Source organism: Emydura macquarii, unplaced genomic scaffold (assembly GCF_026122565.2).
Source record: "Emydura macquarii macquarii isolate MOO-44397 ecotype Brisbane River unplaced genomic scaffold, CSIRO-AGI_Emac_v2 contig_1253, whole genome shotgun sequence".
Classification (NCBI taxonomy): domain Eukaryota; kingdom Metazoa; phylum Chordata; order Testudines; family Chelidae; genus Emydura; species Emydura macquarii.
In genome coordinates, this window is record NW_027131390.1 from 29,819,100 (window position 1) to 29,836,418 (window position 17,319).

Genomic DNA, 17,319 nt, shown 5'->3' on the forward strand with positions numbered 1-17,319 from the left:
AAGGCATGGAAATAGATTTCAGCCATATGTATGATTGTATGTAGACTGTATTCTGTTGTGTTTTGGGATGCTGAAGATCCTGTTTTCCTGAATGTGATTAAAAAAAGATGTTCCTCTTCCGTCTCAAACTTTTACTACTCCCACTTCTCTGTTATTGTTGACAGCAGCACCGTCCCCAGGCACTGAAGCCCATAACTTTGGTTTAGTCTCTTTGCTCCTTACTATATTCAAAATGTTCTGCTTCTTGCTCCGTAACATTTCCAAGATCTGGCCTTTTCTCTGCCCATAATGTTCCACTCTAGCCCCTTATTTCCCTTCTTACCTACTACAGCCTCCTCCTCTCAAGCTTTCCTGATACCCACATCATTCATGCCCATTCAAAATGCTACTGCTAAGAGATGGTCTTCCTCAGACACCATTTTAACCATCTTGCCCATCTGCAGAAATTCCTCCATTGGCTCTCCCTCCTCCATTGCATCATATTCAAATTCTTGTCCAGATGCTTAAGGTCCCTGCATAGTTTCTGCTCAAGTATCTTATGGCATCAGCCTGCTCTGCTCTGACTGTGATGACAGTCTCTGTTCCTGTTGGTCCACCTCTTCTATGAGCACAGCCACACCTCCTGCCCATCGTGCATGAATTTCCCTCATTGAGATACTCTATGAATCTGCTACCCTGTCCCACTTCAAACCTCACTTCTACCATGATGCCTGTGATAAATTGCCAACTGCTAATGTCTGGGCAGGTGGCTAGTAGGAATTATTGATTTATATTAATTATCTGTTTAGTTAAATGAAACAATAAGGCAAAAGGGTCTCTTCAGATTTAAAATTATACCTAAGCTTTGCTGAATGTATCTCTAGCCATGCTGAAAAGGGCTGTATCTCTAGCCATGCTGAAAAGCAGACACAATGCTCAACAGTTATCATTTTATGCATACTGTTCAATAGCTGCACGATATAACAATGTGTTTTTCAAATTAATCTCAAACTCATTGTTACATTTTATTGTATCATTCACATGGTAAACTTCCTCTTAGCAATTGTAGAGCACATTCAGATTGATTTTTTTTTCTAGTAGGAAGCTGGGCTAGAAATTCCATAATGAAACATAAATATTGCTATTTATGTGGTAGCGTGTATGTGTTACCATTTGTGTGTGTGTGCGCGCGCGCACACTATGTAATAAGAGAAAAGAATCCTTGAAACTCTTACTCTGATGAATAATCCCATTGATGTCAAGAAAGAGCTGATTTTAGAGGCACAAGCTATTATGGAGAACACACTTCTGCCTATACTAGAAAGTTTAACACAGGGACAGACAGAAATGGTGTCACAGTGAGAAACATGGAGAGAGGAAGTTTCTCAGGTAGGTTGGTCCCTGATTATTTAGGGCTTTAGGCTTAGTTTTTAAAGGTAAGACTGAGCTGAGGCAAACGAAAATATCTTTAAAAATCTTGGCTTTAGGATCTCATCCACCTACCACTGATGTCAGTGGAAAGTTTCCATCCACTTCATTAGAAATTGGGTCTGGCTATTATGTGACATAACCAATGTTTGAACTCCAACGAAAAAGAGTAGAGTCTTTGCACATTATATGGAGTGCTGTCAGTAGGTCCTCATGAACTAAAGATTCTCACTCCACTAAAGTGACAAACACTCTGCACCCTAGCTGAATCTTACAGGAGTGGTGCAAGAGGAAAACCAGGTAACTACAATGCAAACTATCTGGTCATGAAATTACAAAGAAATCGATCACTGTGATGAGGTCCATACAGGAAAGGAATGGATGCAGCCACGAGGTCCACTGTAGTTTAAAAAAAAGTCCCTGTGTGCTACAGCTGTCTTGTGGCAATGGGAACAGTGATAGGCTCAGTACAATCTATAGGCAAAAGCAGAAATAAACCACCCATGTAAGTTATACTCAATCCCATTCATTCCTTAAGATGCTTTCACCTACCAATCAGCCCTATGTTTTACCTGTGTTGAGCCTAAGCCATTTTGTTCCTGACATGTCCTCATCACTGTCAAAAGGTGGAAAGTTACCTGGCTGAACAAATCAGGGGATATAGGTCTGACTGTTGTCTATATATTGGTGACATTATGGGCCAGGACTTCATATGCAAAAAATGGCGAAACCAAAATAGTTTATTTTGCACATCTCTAGCCGATACACTGTGGTTACCATTACAAAGTACCATTATGCACAAGTACAATCCAGTGCTATATGAGAGAGAGCACTTAATTGTGTTTTGCCCCCTCTGACATCAGGTAAAAAATTGTGATATCTCTCTGTGATAAAAAGTTGTTCAGTACTGACTTTTTAACCAGTATGTGGCACAAGGCTTGAATTGTCTACGGATTATGTATTTTTGAATCCTAAACTCACTCTACATGTTGCTAATAAAGATATGGCTTGAGTCTGAATAAAGATTTGTGTTCACACTAGCTAGTGTGTAAATCTGGCCTTTCTGGGTTAACTTCTGTTTCAAGATGGACCAAACTTTTGGACACAAATAATGATCTTCTTTTATAAAAGCAGTTCCTACTCATTTCCCATCCCAATACATTTTGCTTATATGCCAAATAATATCAGACTAGAAACAACAAATGTAAAATAGATAGTAGAAAGTATGGCTTTTAACACAACATATGTGTGACCTCGTTTACTGAGTAAAATAGCTTAGGAAGATTTAGAAAGGATTAGATATTTACTGTGTGCATAAAATATCTATTGCAGTTACACCCATAGGATATAATTACAAAAGTTATTAATCCGCATGCTTCAGGGCATAAACTGATTAATGGACAGGGACGGGGAAAATGCATTCTTCCCATGATATAGGAGTCAACAAAAATTGTGGTCGATGACATTGAAGACTGCTAAGAGATATTAATAAAACAGCATGGACACCTTGCCATTGACTGTTGAAAGGAGGAAATTGTCGAGCAGGAGCATCAAGAGAAATGTGTTTATAACCCACATCTAGAACTCAAATGGAACAGATTCAGGCTACCTCTGGGAGGTCAAGATATGATTAGTGATGCTCTAATACAAACTTGCCCAAAAATTAGAGGTCAGAGAATGTGATAGTTACATTAACATCCAGAGATGCCTTCCTGAGACAGGGAAGTATCACCTCATTTAATGGAGAGCTGGCACTCTTTTTCCATGGAAGGAATGTTGGGTTCCAATGCTGATAGCAGAGGACGAGGGAGGATTCCACTGCTGATGGCAGAGGATGCGGGACGGATAAAGCACAACAACCAATATGATTGCAAGCAGAATCGTTTATTCCATCTTGTTCTCCAGCTTATATACCTTTTTATCATCTTTGCATACAATGGTCACACAATTGCTGATTGGCTATTATATGATTTCACCTACTTCACACGGGAACAGCTTACATATTACTGGTAGCTTCTTAGCTCACACAACTATCTTGTTTACGACCTTGAATACTTTCTACTATCTAGTGGATGGCGGCCAAGTCCCGGGAACTCGCCGCCAGTGAGGCGCCTGAGTGAAAGTGGCCACCTTCCAGCTCCCTGTAGGCAGCCTCACTTGACCCGGTGTCCAGCACCAGGCCTGCTGTAAGTGTCCACTAGGTAGCCATCAGGTCAGGGTACGAATGATACACTCCCACATCTCCCCCCTTTCTTTTAAATAGGCGCTCAACAAAACACTCCAGACTACCTTGCAATAAGCGAATAAAACAGGGGACACAAATAAACAAAAAAAATACAATCCCCACAACAATAATGCCTATATAAAAAAAAACAAAACAAGCCAAAAGGGCCAGCCAAAGCTACTAAGCCACTCCCAAAAGGGATTAACATTTCGCGTGATCTTATGCATATTATCAGCAAGGCGTTGCAATAAAGCATAAACAAAATATAAATGATCTAATAAATTCATACAACACATGCCTTCAAAATCCTCACAACCGTGTCCCTGTGCCAACAAAAAAAATCGATAGCTGCACGATTCTGCAGCCGTTAGGTCAGCATATGGATAATATACCCCCACAGCTCCCCCCTTTCTTTTACACTTCCCAGCATGTGGTCAGTGTGAGACCCTGAAGACATGCTTTTTTACATATTTATACAAACAAGACAAAAAAAATTACATATACATAAATTTTTGATACTTATAGGTATATTCAAAATATTACTACTATTACCATTAACTTATACATTTCTATTTTAAAAAATATACATAACAAATAACATATGAACAAAAAATTTCTACTTTTCTATTAAAGTTGTCTGATCTCTCCCTCAGAAGGCTATATGACTACTTAAAACTAGTTGGCCCTCTCCTTACCCTGTCTCTGACCCTGGCAAAAAATCAAACACTATGGGAAAAGGAAGGGGGGTGATTTCAGCAAAAAGCAGAACACTCAAAAAACTAAAATAAAGTGACTATAATCAAGCAGACAATTATTTTCCTTCAATCCCCCCTTTGAGCCATACTGTAATACCAGTGTGGCTCACTTATAAACCTGAGCTAGCTTTTGCTTAAATTTAATAATTTCAACTTAAGTTAACATTTGCACGACAGGCACTCTGGCCTTAACAAACCAACTAAAAACAGAGCAAACAGAGGGCAAAGTACCCAAACACTAAAAACAACAACAGGTAAAAATAACAATAAAACAAATTATACACACAAACAATTACTTAAGCCAGAATAAATTTGGTAGCCATAAAATTAAGGCATAAAATAAATCTGTGAAACCCCATGAAATATCATCTTGGAAAATGGTATGGAATAATGATGCGATTTGTAAAATGTCATGTGCATTAAATTAGTAGTTCTTTTAGTAATTTTGACTGAATTGTCCATATTCAAATGATTTAAATCAGATTGTCTATTAGCCTGCAGCAATTAATTACAATTGATTATTTACATATTTACAGACCAATTATTTGGGAGAAGGGCCTGTTTTTTCTTCAGAAGGCTGCAAAAAAAAATTCAAAAAAAATTTTTGTTTTTTTTTTTTTTTTTTTTTTTTTTTTTTTCCTATAACACTTTTCACACTTTTAACTGTCCCTCCAAACTTTGTAGTGTTAACTTCTTAATCTTTTACTACATGGTGTTTAACACAATCAGAACCACGGGTATACCTTCTTCAAAATGCAAGGGAACATGACTGCAAATCCAACAGTTAGACACATTGAAATCTGTTTGTAATTGATTAATTAATTATAAAGATGTGTCTGTATAGTCCAAGAAGCATTGTCTTTTATGGTTTAGTTGCTTGGGTTGTAATTGTACCTCAAAGTCATCAGGTTGTTGGTCTTCTTCCCCATGGACCTTGGGGATTTCCTCGACAGGTGTACCGTTAATCAGGAACTTGGATCAAAATAAAGTCATCCAGATAAGGCCAATACAGAACATCCAAAAGATCACTAGCCATACCCATTTAGGGAACCAGTGATCTGGGGAGTTTTTAAGTCTTTGGTGGTAGGGATGACATCGTGGTATATCCTCTTCGCTCTGGAGTGGTTTCAAATCCTCTTCGCTCTGGAGTGGTTTCAAATCCTTTTCCTCTGGAGTGGCAAATCCTTTTCTTGAGCAGGGGAGAGGTTACAAGCACTTGCACCCTGTTCCACTGACCTTGTCATTACAGGTGCAGAGGTTCTTTTACAGTGTCAGGCATGTATTCAGGACTGGTAACCTTGGCACTTTACAACAGTGTTGGTGGTGAGAAATACCTGGAGTGGGCCTTTCCAACGCAGTTTCAGGGCTGTCTTTCTTGGTGGACTTTTACGTGAATCCAATCACTGGGCTGTAGATCATGACATGCTTTTTGAGGGTCTTGGGGAAGGGCTTCTTGGACCTGTGAACGAAAAGCCTTAACACACTTCATTAATGCTTGACAATAAGTCAAGTCAGTTTCATCAGCTAAATTAATATCCATTAGGTGAGTTGATACTGGTAGAGAGCTAGAAAGCCTCACGGGTCAGCCCATTAGGATCTTGTGTGGTAATAGTTCAGTCTTTCTGTTACATGATGATTTTATACTTATAAGGGCTAAAGGCAGGGCATTTGGCCATTTGAGGCTGGTTTTATGGCAAATTTTGGCTAGTTTATTTTTTTTTAGAACACCATTCTGTTTTTTCACTGCCCCTGCAGACTGAGGGTGATGTGGGCAATAAAAGTTCTGTTGGATATCAAGAGCCTTGCAAACTTCTTTTATAACTTGACCTGTTACTGTTGGTAGACAGAGGGATCCCAAAGCAAGGGATAAATTCCTTCACAAGCCTTTTGCTGACTATAATAGTGTCAGCCTTTGCACATGGGTAAACTTTTACCCATTCAAAAATAAACATACAATTACTAATACATATTAGACTGGACCAATATAAACACAAAACAACATAAATATGGCCTAAAATGCAGAAAGGACTGCAGCCTTAACAGCAGAGTCTGTTACAACATACCAATAAACTAAACATTTAACAACAACAATAATAAAAAATAACTATACAACATTTATAAAGCAGCAACATAAAATTCATTTAATATGGAAGCCTCCCAAAGTGGGGAAGCCTTTTTGTTTTTAGAGTTAACCATAATTATGGACAACACCAAAGGCATAATGGGAATCATTAACAAATTTACCTTCGGTCAGGATACAAACTGTAGTTACAGGAAAAAAATTAGCTTCTTGATCAGGGTTCACAGAAGGGAAAGGGTTACTTTTAATTACCTCATGTTAAGAACAAACAGCATAATCAGCCACAAGAATACCTTTAAAATTTCTTTGACAGGAGCCAATAACATAGAAAATCAATTTTGGGTTCTACAAAGGGTGGATAACAATGAGGCAGGATCAAAAACTGGACATCGGGTGAGTATAATATGACCTGCAAACAACAAAAGAATTTTATATTTTGTTAAACAAATATGAGGTACAAAAATAATAAGTGGAGAACCAAAAATCAAAGTTTCCGAGGTTTTACCCAAGGCAGCTACAGCTGCAATGGCACGGAGACAAGGTGGAAGCCCTGCAGCTACAGGGTCCATGGCATTACTGTAACAGGCAATGATCTTATACTTATCCCCACACAATCTTACACAAAGCAATAAATATTTTCCAGGTTTTCTAACAGGAAAAATTGGGGTGTTTTAGAGGATTCAAATAGGCACAATAATTCCTTGTTTAAGGAGAGATGTAATTACAGGACATATTCCTTTTGTATGCTGGATATTTCAAAATCCTGTCCCTATTCAAGAAATACAGCCAAAATAGAATTTTCATTTTCACAAGGAAAATAACAAATTAATCCCATCTGGTAAACAATAAATAGTACAATCAAATTTTACAATATAAATGTCTACCTACCAGGTTAACTGAAAAATAAAAACTTAAAAGAAAAGCATGCTAATTAGAAATAGATCTCAAAGAAACAGATAGTGGTTTAGACACTAGATGCGGCATTAATTGGTTTACATTCTTCCTTGATAAGGGAATAGAGAAAACTCCTAAACTTTTAAGGTGGATCTGCTGACTTCAGTGTCTAGAAAGTGTTTATAAAACATTTTACTGGTTTTCCATCAATAAAACAAAACACATAAAAACCTGATTAATCTATTAACAAAAAGGGTGCATTAATAAAGTTACCATTTCCCAGGCTGTCCTAATATAAAGGTTGAGTCTGGTCTCGGGGAGGAGGTGGTGGTGGCCCAAATGTCCACTCCGACTGGCCAGATCGTCTTGGACATTCTGCTTTCCAGTGTCCCAACTGTCCACAATAGTGGCAGGAGGAATCCCCTGGGGCCAAAAAGGTACCACGTCCTACTCCCCAACCCCGGCCTCAACCTCTCTATATACTCTTTATCTAAATTTTCACTTTTTCCTTTTTGGAGTCCTTTAGACTCCTTACCCGGGACTTATGCAGTCTTTCTTTAGAGTTTTCACCCTGTTTGCATTTTATCTTTGGCCCCCCTTTCTCCTTTTGGCCATAAACCATGTTGTTCGAACCAAAATGCTTAAGGGCCCGATCCTTATTTTTTACAATTTCCCATTATGTTTACCCACTCCCTCCCCCTCTCTCAAAGGTTTTTAGAAACAAGAGAAGAGAAACGGAGAGAGAGATAAGGAGAGAGAAACAGAGAAGAAAAAGAAAGAAAAAAAAAATCTCTCTCTCTCTTGAAACACTTAAGGTAGCACCTAATTACAAACAGTTTTTAAGATCCTTTTCACACACTTATTATACCACATAAGAGAAGTCTGACTGCCACTCAGTACTTCTGTACTTCTTCAGAGAAACCTGCCACTTAGTATTTCTTTCATTTCCCATGGTAGAGGTCTCTTTAGGAGTCTTATTTTCCTATGTGCCAGTATTTATCACACGCTTTGGCCGTCACCGACCAATCTCCTCGCGGAGGTATGGAACTGCGGTCCAGGTCTCCACACTCACTTCGTTCCCTACTGGCAATACATGAGGCGTCTCATTTCCCACTTGAAATATTTCTCTCACTGCCGCTTGTACCCCCGCTTCAGCCGCAAGGTTCTTCACCATCCTCCTTGCCTTATTCCAGGTCTGACTTAAGGCAAAGGCTTCCTTGTTGCCATGGGCTACCGACTCCCATAGGTCGGAGCCCAAGTATTCCCAGACAGTCTTATCAAATACAGTACTTGATTTTACAAAAAATCCCCTTCTTAGTTCCCACTTCAATAAGCAAGATAATTTATCCGGGGACACCTTTTCCCCTTGGCGCTCCGCGATACATATAAAAAATTCAAGCACCGTTTTTTCTTCAGCTGATGCAGCGTTTCCCATACTTAATTAATTAGCCGCTCACCTTTGAGCTCAAACACGTCCCTCTCGGACGACCACGCCTCTGGACGACCACGTCTCTCTCGGACGACCACGTCTCTCTCGGACGACCACGCCTGCCTCTGGGCGACCACGCCTGCCTCTCTGGGCGACCACGCCTGCCTCTCTGGGCGACCACGCCTGCCTCTGGGCGACCACGCCTGCCTCTCTGGGCGACCACGCCTGCCTCTGGGCAACCAGGAGCTGCCTTCACCGCAGTATCTCCTGTGAGCTCATACACGTCCCTCTTGGACGACCAGGAGCTGCGTCCAGCGCAGTACCTCCTGCAGCGGCTATAACTCCCGCGTTTCTTCTCCCTGCCCGACGCACAATCCAATCCACTTGAATTGCAATCACGTCGGGGTCACCATTTGTTGGGTTCCAATGCTGATAGCAGAGGACGAGGGAGGATTCCACTGCTGATGGCAGAGGATGCGGGACGGATAAAGCACAACAACCAATATGATTGCAAGCAGAATCGTTTATTCCATCTTGTTCTCCAGCTTATATACCTTTTTATCATCTTTGCATACAATGGTCACACAATTGCTGATTGGCTATTATATGATTTCACCTACTTCACACGGGAACAGCTTACATATTACTGGTAGCTTCTTAGCTCACACAACTATCTTGTTTACGACCTTGAATACTTTCTACTATCTAGTGGATGGCGGCCAAGTCCCGGGAACTCGCCGCCAGTGAGGCGCCTGAGTGAAAGTGGCCACCTTCCAGCTCCCTGTAGGCAGCCTCACTTGACCCGGTGTCCAGCACCAGGCCTGCTGTAAGTGTCCACTAGGTAGCCATCAGGTCAGGGTACGAATGATACACTCCCACAGTGTCCAGTGGGACAGCAAACTTATGGTTAAAGAAAAACTTGAGCAGGACTGGTATTCCATACTGTGAAGGGAGTTACACATTCACAGTAAGCTAGTGTAGGTCAGAGTTCTCTCTACATTTCACCTAATAAAATATCTTTAAATCTGTAACATGAAAAATGAACCAACTCCTGCAAAACCAGTCCACTTTCCCTTTAGATCACTGCAGACAAGACTACTCCTTTACTCCCTCTCCTCTTCTCACTTACCTGGAAGCCAATAGATGCTCAGCCTCTCTCCCTACTCCTGTTTCTCATGTGCAAGTCTCCTCATTTTTTCATGCCTGGTATCAGAACATTCTGTTCCTTGCCTGTCTCTTTTCAGGTGCCAGCCTTGCTTCCTACCTGGAGCTCTTCCTACCTGGAGTTTCTTCTTGCCTTGGTCTCAGCTCCAGATGTAACTGTCTCCCCCTGGTTATTCCCAGCTTGAGTTAGAAACTCACTGATGGGAGAGGAGAGTCATATCAGAAGTCCAGGTTGAATTAGGAAAAGTGTTCCATGCAAGGTGGGGACAGGGAAAGTAGGGACTGGTTCCATCTGAGTTGCAACTTGGCCCTACCTCCTGGTAGGCAGAAATCCTCCTTCCTTCACATAACGTCCTTGAGTGACTACCAGAGAATCTGCACAGTTAGCCAAACTATCTGACACCAAATTTGTGACTGACTTAGATGCTCTGACACAAGCCACAGTATAAATGCCTAGAGTAATAAATATATGACATACATCTGAGGATTCACTGTTTCCTGGGTGATAAAGGCCTTAATTCTATGCATAAGATGCACAGTTTCATAGTTGTCTGTTTGCTGAATCTGCAGGACTCTATGTGGTTGCCTTTTCTGATAAACACTCTTTCAAACTGAAGACAGTCATCTGACCCAAACTTCGTTACTATTATTTATTTATTTTTAGAAGGAAATTAGCTTGTGTCAGTATACCTGAATACACAATAACATGTTTGTGGAGGAGGGAGTATACAGTACAGTGACAGAGGCAATAGACCTAGTTTTTCTGACTTTTAAGCAGATCACTTTCAATGCTATTTCATGATCTTTTGGTAAAATAAGTTGCTGTCAGGCACTGATTGTTTGGAGACATTGTGGAACATAAACAGAAAGCTGCTTTCGTATTTGGTTCTGTAAGCAGTGAAAACAATACAGTGTAATTAAAGGTAGTGTAGATCAATGAGGGATTCAGAGTCTGCCTTCTCTACAAGTAGGGTTTTGAACTTAACTCTCTGGAGGTACCGTTAATCTAAATCACTTATTTACTTGAAGAGGGACAGAAATTGAAGGTTATAGAAACCTTCAAGCCAGCATGTAGTGAACAGGTTTATTCAGCCTGTAGAGAAGTAGATTGGCATGGATGCCATCACTCTGCTCCTGCAGTTCTGCCTTCCTTGATCTCTGGGAAACCCACATTCATCCACACTCTGCTGTGCAGCTGAAAGGCTCCTGCTAGCGAGCAATACTGCAGAATTCGAGGATTAAGTTCAGAGTTAGGGTAAGAGGATGCAGCTCCCATGAACATCATAAAAATAGGGATAATGATAGAAGCTACTTTTGTAAAGCACTTTGAGATCTGCTGAACAGTGCCTGGTTAACTGCTCAGTATTATTATTTCATAATGAATGATGTCAGGCATTAAATGAGTTTAAGATTTACGAGTTGACTGTATGTGATGAAGTGCAATGTGCTTCAATTTGGTATTCAGTAGCTCTGCAAAATGAGAGGAGCTTACTTTTCTGTGGGGGCAAAAGAGGGAGGGTAGCAGAAACAGGAACAAATAGAAAGATGTAGGGCATGACAGGCTCCTTTCACACTTTGCCTTTCACTCTCCTGTTAGTTGTTTTTCCTCCTACTTTCTTCCCTACCTCCTTGGTTTTTCCACATCCACTGAATATTAAATCAGCCCAAATTATACCTATTTCACCATTTCTCCCACTGTTTATGGAGTTGGACTCTTGAACTGGGAATGAAGTTTCTTATGCTAGGTTTGAATTTGGGCCTTCATTATCATTTTTATTAGTTGCTAGACTGCTATGATTTTATTAAATATTGAGCACAATAGTGCTACATGATACTTCACCAAAAAAATGGCAGGGAACTTACAATTATATGTTTCACTTCTGTGATTTGATTTTAGCAAGTCCCTGTCCCAGACTGTCAACACATCTTTATTTTGTAAGTAGACAGACCCTTGAAGTTAGAACTGAACATTCATCTATTTATATTAGTTGCTACTTATTGGGATTGCCCACTTTTGTCAATAGGCTTTTTGATATTCAATTCATAAAAGCTTGTCTTGGGTTCTACTGTTGTCCTCTCCTTCTGCCAATGGTCCTGGCTGTACTCTACTTGCTTGCAGTGCATTTTGTTATTTTGTTTTTGCAGAGAACATTGGTTAAGTGGCGGGTGGGAAGAAATGGATAGCTTTAATTGTAATTGACTTTGGTACATGAAGACTTGAGTAGTCTGCAGGCTGCAGTTAAATCTATAGATGATCAGGTCTGCCTTCAATAATTGGCATCCTAATGAGAATTTAAACCACGTTGAACTAGTTCCAAGCTCTGTGGTCCCATGGAACTACACATTCATTTCTCCTCCAGTCTTTTGATGAAGGCATTATGGCGAAAAGTTAATAAAATGGCCTAGCGTTTTGGCCCTAACCCAGTAGAGCACTTAAGCACATGCTCAATTTTAAGGATATGAATAGTTCCATTGGTTTCAACCACTCACATGCTTAAAATTATGTGCGGCTGGATGCAGGCCTTATGATACTATGTGCAGAAGAAAAGAAAAAGAATGTGTGGTTATACCCTGGGTAAGAAGAAAATAAGGTATAATTTATTTATAGAAAAGCTATGTAAAAGCAAATTTTCTAAATGACTGTTTTACACTCACAAGAGAGAGCAGGAGGAAGGCAAAGTCTGTATGAGTTGTACCTTTAACTGCATGTATAGCTGAATTTCCTTATGTTTCCTAATTAGTACAATAATCTGCTTTTAATTCATTCTTTTTTCAGCATATCTTTCTTTAAGTATTACTTTGTTGGTGCTATATCTTTTTATTCCTGTGTTTTCTAGTGTAATTAAGATTGAAAGCTCAAAGAGATAAAGCATGAATAACATCCTAATAAGAAATTAAAACCAGATGAAACTAATTCCAGGTCCTCTCTTCCCAAGGAACCAAAAACTCACTTCTCCACTATTGTGGTGGAGACGTCATGATGGACATTTAATAATATTTTGCTCTTGCATAGCGCTTACATTTTCAAAAGGCTGTACTACATTATCTAACAGTTGCCTGTGGACTGTTGCCTGTGTCTCCTTTGATTTATCTCTCTGGTATGCTGAAGTTCAGTAAAGGTAATGCAGCAGTCAGAAAGAAGTGTTATAAAGTGTGACAAACCCTATTCCCTCTAGGGTGTTCATCTGCCATAAAGCGTATTTCACATCTCTTTCATTATGTAATGAGCGGTGTTAAGTTCCCTTCTTACACTAAGATGATACAACCCTGTACTGACTACACAGACTCAGTCTTGCCTGAAGCCGGAGGAGATCCATCAATACAAAACATGTTCTGTGAGGGGGGTGGAGCAATGAGACCATTGCAACTGGTAAGAGTAGGATGGATTTCCTAATACACTCAAACTGACCTCAGCAAGGTCTCTCTGGTTAAACCTGGCAGGCTTGAGATATGTATTGCCAGACTAGTTTCTTTAAATACTAAATAGATTAGTAAACAACTTGATTTAAGGAAATATACCAGAGAAAAGTGTTGAGAGCCTCAGGAAAGGCTCTAGGAGCTTTAGGGGGAAACACAGAAGATTAATCAGAAAGCAGTGTCTGGGGAGACAGTTGTGAATCCATCAAAAACAAGTGTACAGAGGAAGTTTAAAGAAATCTATCAAGTATCTGAGAGAGAGACAGAGAGTAGTATATTGAATTGCATTAGGGCTCAGAGAGCTCTTTGAAGGTGGAAGGAAAATTCCAAAGGAGCAAAAACTAAAATAAATCCTTCAATTGTACAAGTAGAGGGAAAGACCATTAAACCGCTTGAAGTGAAGATATCCAAAAAGTTCAGTCCCAGTCCTGCTCCCTTCACAGTCCATGGTATATTTTGAAAAAGAGCAAGATCAGGCTTTAAAATAAGTCTTTTCAGGTTCTAGGACCAAGAAACAGTCCTATGCCAATCTTCATGGTTGCTCTTCCAATCATCAGAGAAGCTGTCACTTTTAGCATTTAAAAAAGAAAACAAAACAAAAAATCAGAAAACATTATGATAAAAGAATGATAAGGTTGCAAAATCAAGCACTCAAAAGTTAGGATTTAATAGAATTAAGGTTGCCTGTAACCTTAGTCTGGCTACATTATGTGTATGTATTATGACACACTCTTAAAGTATGTGATGGCATACTTTTTTTCCATGGAATCCCTGCCTCTTTCAGAGTACAAGATAGTATTTTCTAGTTTTTGAATTCTTGATTTTCTGACCCTTAACTTTCTTTTGAAGTATTTTAACTGCTTTTCCTATTTAAAAAACAAGCAATGCCCCCCCACCCCACCCCACCCCAAAAAAATCCGAAACAAACTACACAAACTCTATAATGTGGAAGTCTATTGACCCTCAACTTGTGCACACTTTTAAAAGAGCAAAAACAACTAGCATCAAGGCAATGATTATCAAAGCTCAGCTTAGCTGTGCCCATCATGTTATGAAAATAGGTGTTGATAGATGCCTGAAAAAGATCTCTGTGGTGACCTGAAACTCATAAAGCTGAAGAAGGGCATAATATCTTTGAAGACACCCTTAAGTAGAATCTCAAATCCTGCAACATAAATGTTGATAACTTTGAAGACACAGCCAAGGACAAACCTATATGGAGAGCAACTATCGAGAAACGTTATAAACGCTTTGAGAAGGACAGATGCAAAAAAATTATTGAAAAAAGGGCCACATGTTGTGCCAAGTCTTCAGTGGGAGCCTGCACATTCCTATGTGACATCTGTTCACAACCTGACCCCTTGTAGATCAGACTGTATCGCCACAAGAGAACGCCTAAGATGCTGTGATGTCATTGTTGGCTATGATGCACAGCCATACAAGCAGGCTATTATCTTCTATGTATAGCAGTACTAGAGGAGGATAAGAGAGACACTGTTCAGTGGGTTGCTCAGCTATTTGCTGGCAGTAGAAGAGTTGTGAGACTCAAGACTCCTGTGTTCAGTTCTATGTTTTGTAAGGAAATGTGTTCTGGTGGTTTATAGACCTTTCTGCCTCTGGACCTCCAGAGTGCTCCCCATTTTATCCACCACATCCTTTCTGTGCCTTCACCTCTCATCCTGTCTAATCTCCCTGTACCCCTCAGGTTTGCCTTCCTCCTCCTCCTATTCAATCCTCATCCCTTGGTTCCTGCCCCATCTCCCTCTGCTGTCCCCTATCCTCTGGCTCCTGCATTCTGTCTTCCCACAACCCCTTTTCTTCACCCCTGCAGATTTGAATCAGGGACTTCCTCCTCCTTCAAACTGGCTGCGTATTTGCCAACAAGGTACGCAACAAGACAACAAGTGAAGCCGTCTCTATGCTGTCAGTTTCTGTTCCTAGCACCTAGCAACCAGGATGAATGTATGCAATGAAAGTCCTGCTCTTAAACAGTGATATCCTGGAATGGAACATTCTCTATGGGGATGTTGCATGTGCAGCCTGGTTTACATATAGGAGCTGTGAAGGGATGGAACATGCTCAGTACAGGTGGCGGTACAGCTGCCAATCTCTAACCAGTACCTCCTGAGCATCTATGAACTGATTTGAGGGTGCATATAAACTGACAGAAATTTGGGCAAACCATTTACAAGAACATCGGGGCAAATCCCCTGCCAAATGTCAAGTTCCTGCTTTAAAGCATGGAGGCATTAGATCTTCTCAGGGAAACTATTAGGAGAATTCTTTTTTAACAAGGGCAAAGCAACATATTTTCTCCTAACCTCATTTTGAGAAATAGTTGAACTATTAAAACTGAGACTTCCCAGACAAGTGAATACTTCAGTCTCCATTCCAGTCAATCTACTATCCACCATTTGAACTAATTGCAGATATTGTAATTATAGACAGAAATACCTATGTAACGTAACGTGTATACGCACAGAGAGCGAGAGAGAGAGAACCCAAATAGAAATATAGCATTGTCTGTTTAGGGTTTACTTTTAGTTCCAGAAAAGCGGTGAATAAATAGCACTGAGATTGTGAGCTTTTCCAAGTGATCCCAGAAGAACTTGTTTGCCAAATCTCAGAAAAACAGCTCATTGTAACACTAGACAAAGTATAATTGGGAGAAGGTTCTTGCTTCTCATAACAGTACAGCTAGTTACGCACATCCCTTTTTTCACTGTTGGGGATTCTGATCTTTCTAGTGATTTACAAAATAAAGTGTTAGGAAAACTCCTAAATATCTACCATAATAGATTAAACAAATGATGGCAAGGCTGTGCTATGTACTTTGAGAGAGATTTTTATGTCTGAACAGAAATGATGTAATAATGCAGATCAGATGTGGGCTCTTTTTTCTTCTTCTTCTTCATTTCAGAAGGGAGAGTGTAATGACTGCCCTTGACTGAGGTCAAGTGAGGAGGGAGGTGTGTCATATCTTAATTCATCTAGCTGGAGTCTAATTCTCAGCCTCTTTCACCGGGTGGGGAATTGCACTGACAAATAATTTTCAGTAGGCACCCGGCAAAAAAGTTCACTTCTTTCTTAAGGGAAAAGAAATCAAAACAGCCTTGCACTGATCAGCTGGCACATACTGCTGGATCAATGGTTGGCAATTTGCAGGGCTGTGCTGTAGATAAGGCTGTCACATTTTGGCAGGCTCATCACTACCAGTCAGTCACATAATAGCTGATAGGTACCTTTCAGATAAAGACAAGCTGCAGATAGAAAACAGAAGGGAAAGGGTATGTGGGGGGGAAGAGGGAGCAGGGTGGAGGTTGATTAAGGGAGAGATAATAAATTGGAATATCCACATCCTTGCATTGTAGTTGTGCTCCTTTGGACCAGTGTCTGTTGACATGTATGTAAATATATATTAGTTATATTTTTTTATAGAATACAAGGTAACAGCACTCATCATCCAGTGAAGTTCTTAATTTACAGATGGGCATAGAACTGATTAAGTGAATTGTTTGTTACAGTAAGGGTTAGAGTTGGGTATCTGTAGCCTCCACCCACTTGAGAAGCTAAAACGAGATTCCATTTATCTTCTTAATCCAGTAGTCCCTTTCCTGTTTTGTGGTATAAAACAGCGGAGCCTCCAAAAAAAAAAAAAAAATGAAGCGTTTAGTAACAGAAAATGTAGCTGGAGCCTGCGTCCCACTCTTTGTAAAAATATAAAAATATAAATCTTTCTCTAATCATTCTGCCTGCTGCCTGTGGATCCACAGATTCAGTGCAGGCTGTAAGGAAAGTCACTAGCATTGGGAGGGACAATCCAGGCCCAAGCATAATTTTTCTGGCCCAGTACAAACTTGTAACACAGGCCCCCTCCCATACACATATCACAATCCCTCATCCCACACATACAATCTCATGAGCCATGAACATTTTTTTCCTCATGGTA

General features: G+C 40.1%; 1 protein-coding gene and 1 long non-coding RNA gene across 2 annotated transcripts in view; one reads left to right on the top strand and one right to left on the bottom strand.

Moving 5' to 3' along the window:
- Positions 1–17,319, top strand: part of PCDH11X (protocadherin 11 X-linked) — an 887,832-nt gene that overhangs the window by 539,103 nt on the left and 331,410 nt on the right. The gene's annotated exons all lie outside the window — the stretch shown is intronic.
- LOC137153249 (uncharacterized) lies at positions 3,273–9,663 on the bottom strand. Its single transcript, XR_010919743.1, has 2 exons — positions 8,818–9,663; positions 3,273–6,875 (listed from the first exon to the last, which is right to left on the bottom strand). It is a non-coding gene; the product is annotated as an uncharacterized lncRNA (long non-coding RNA).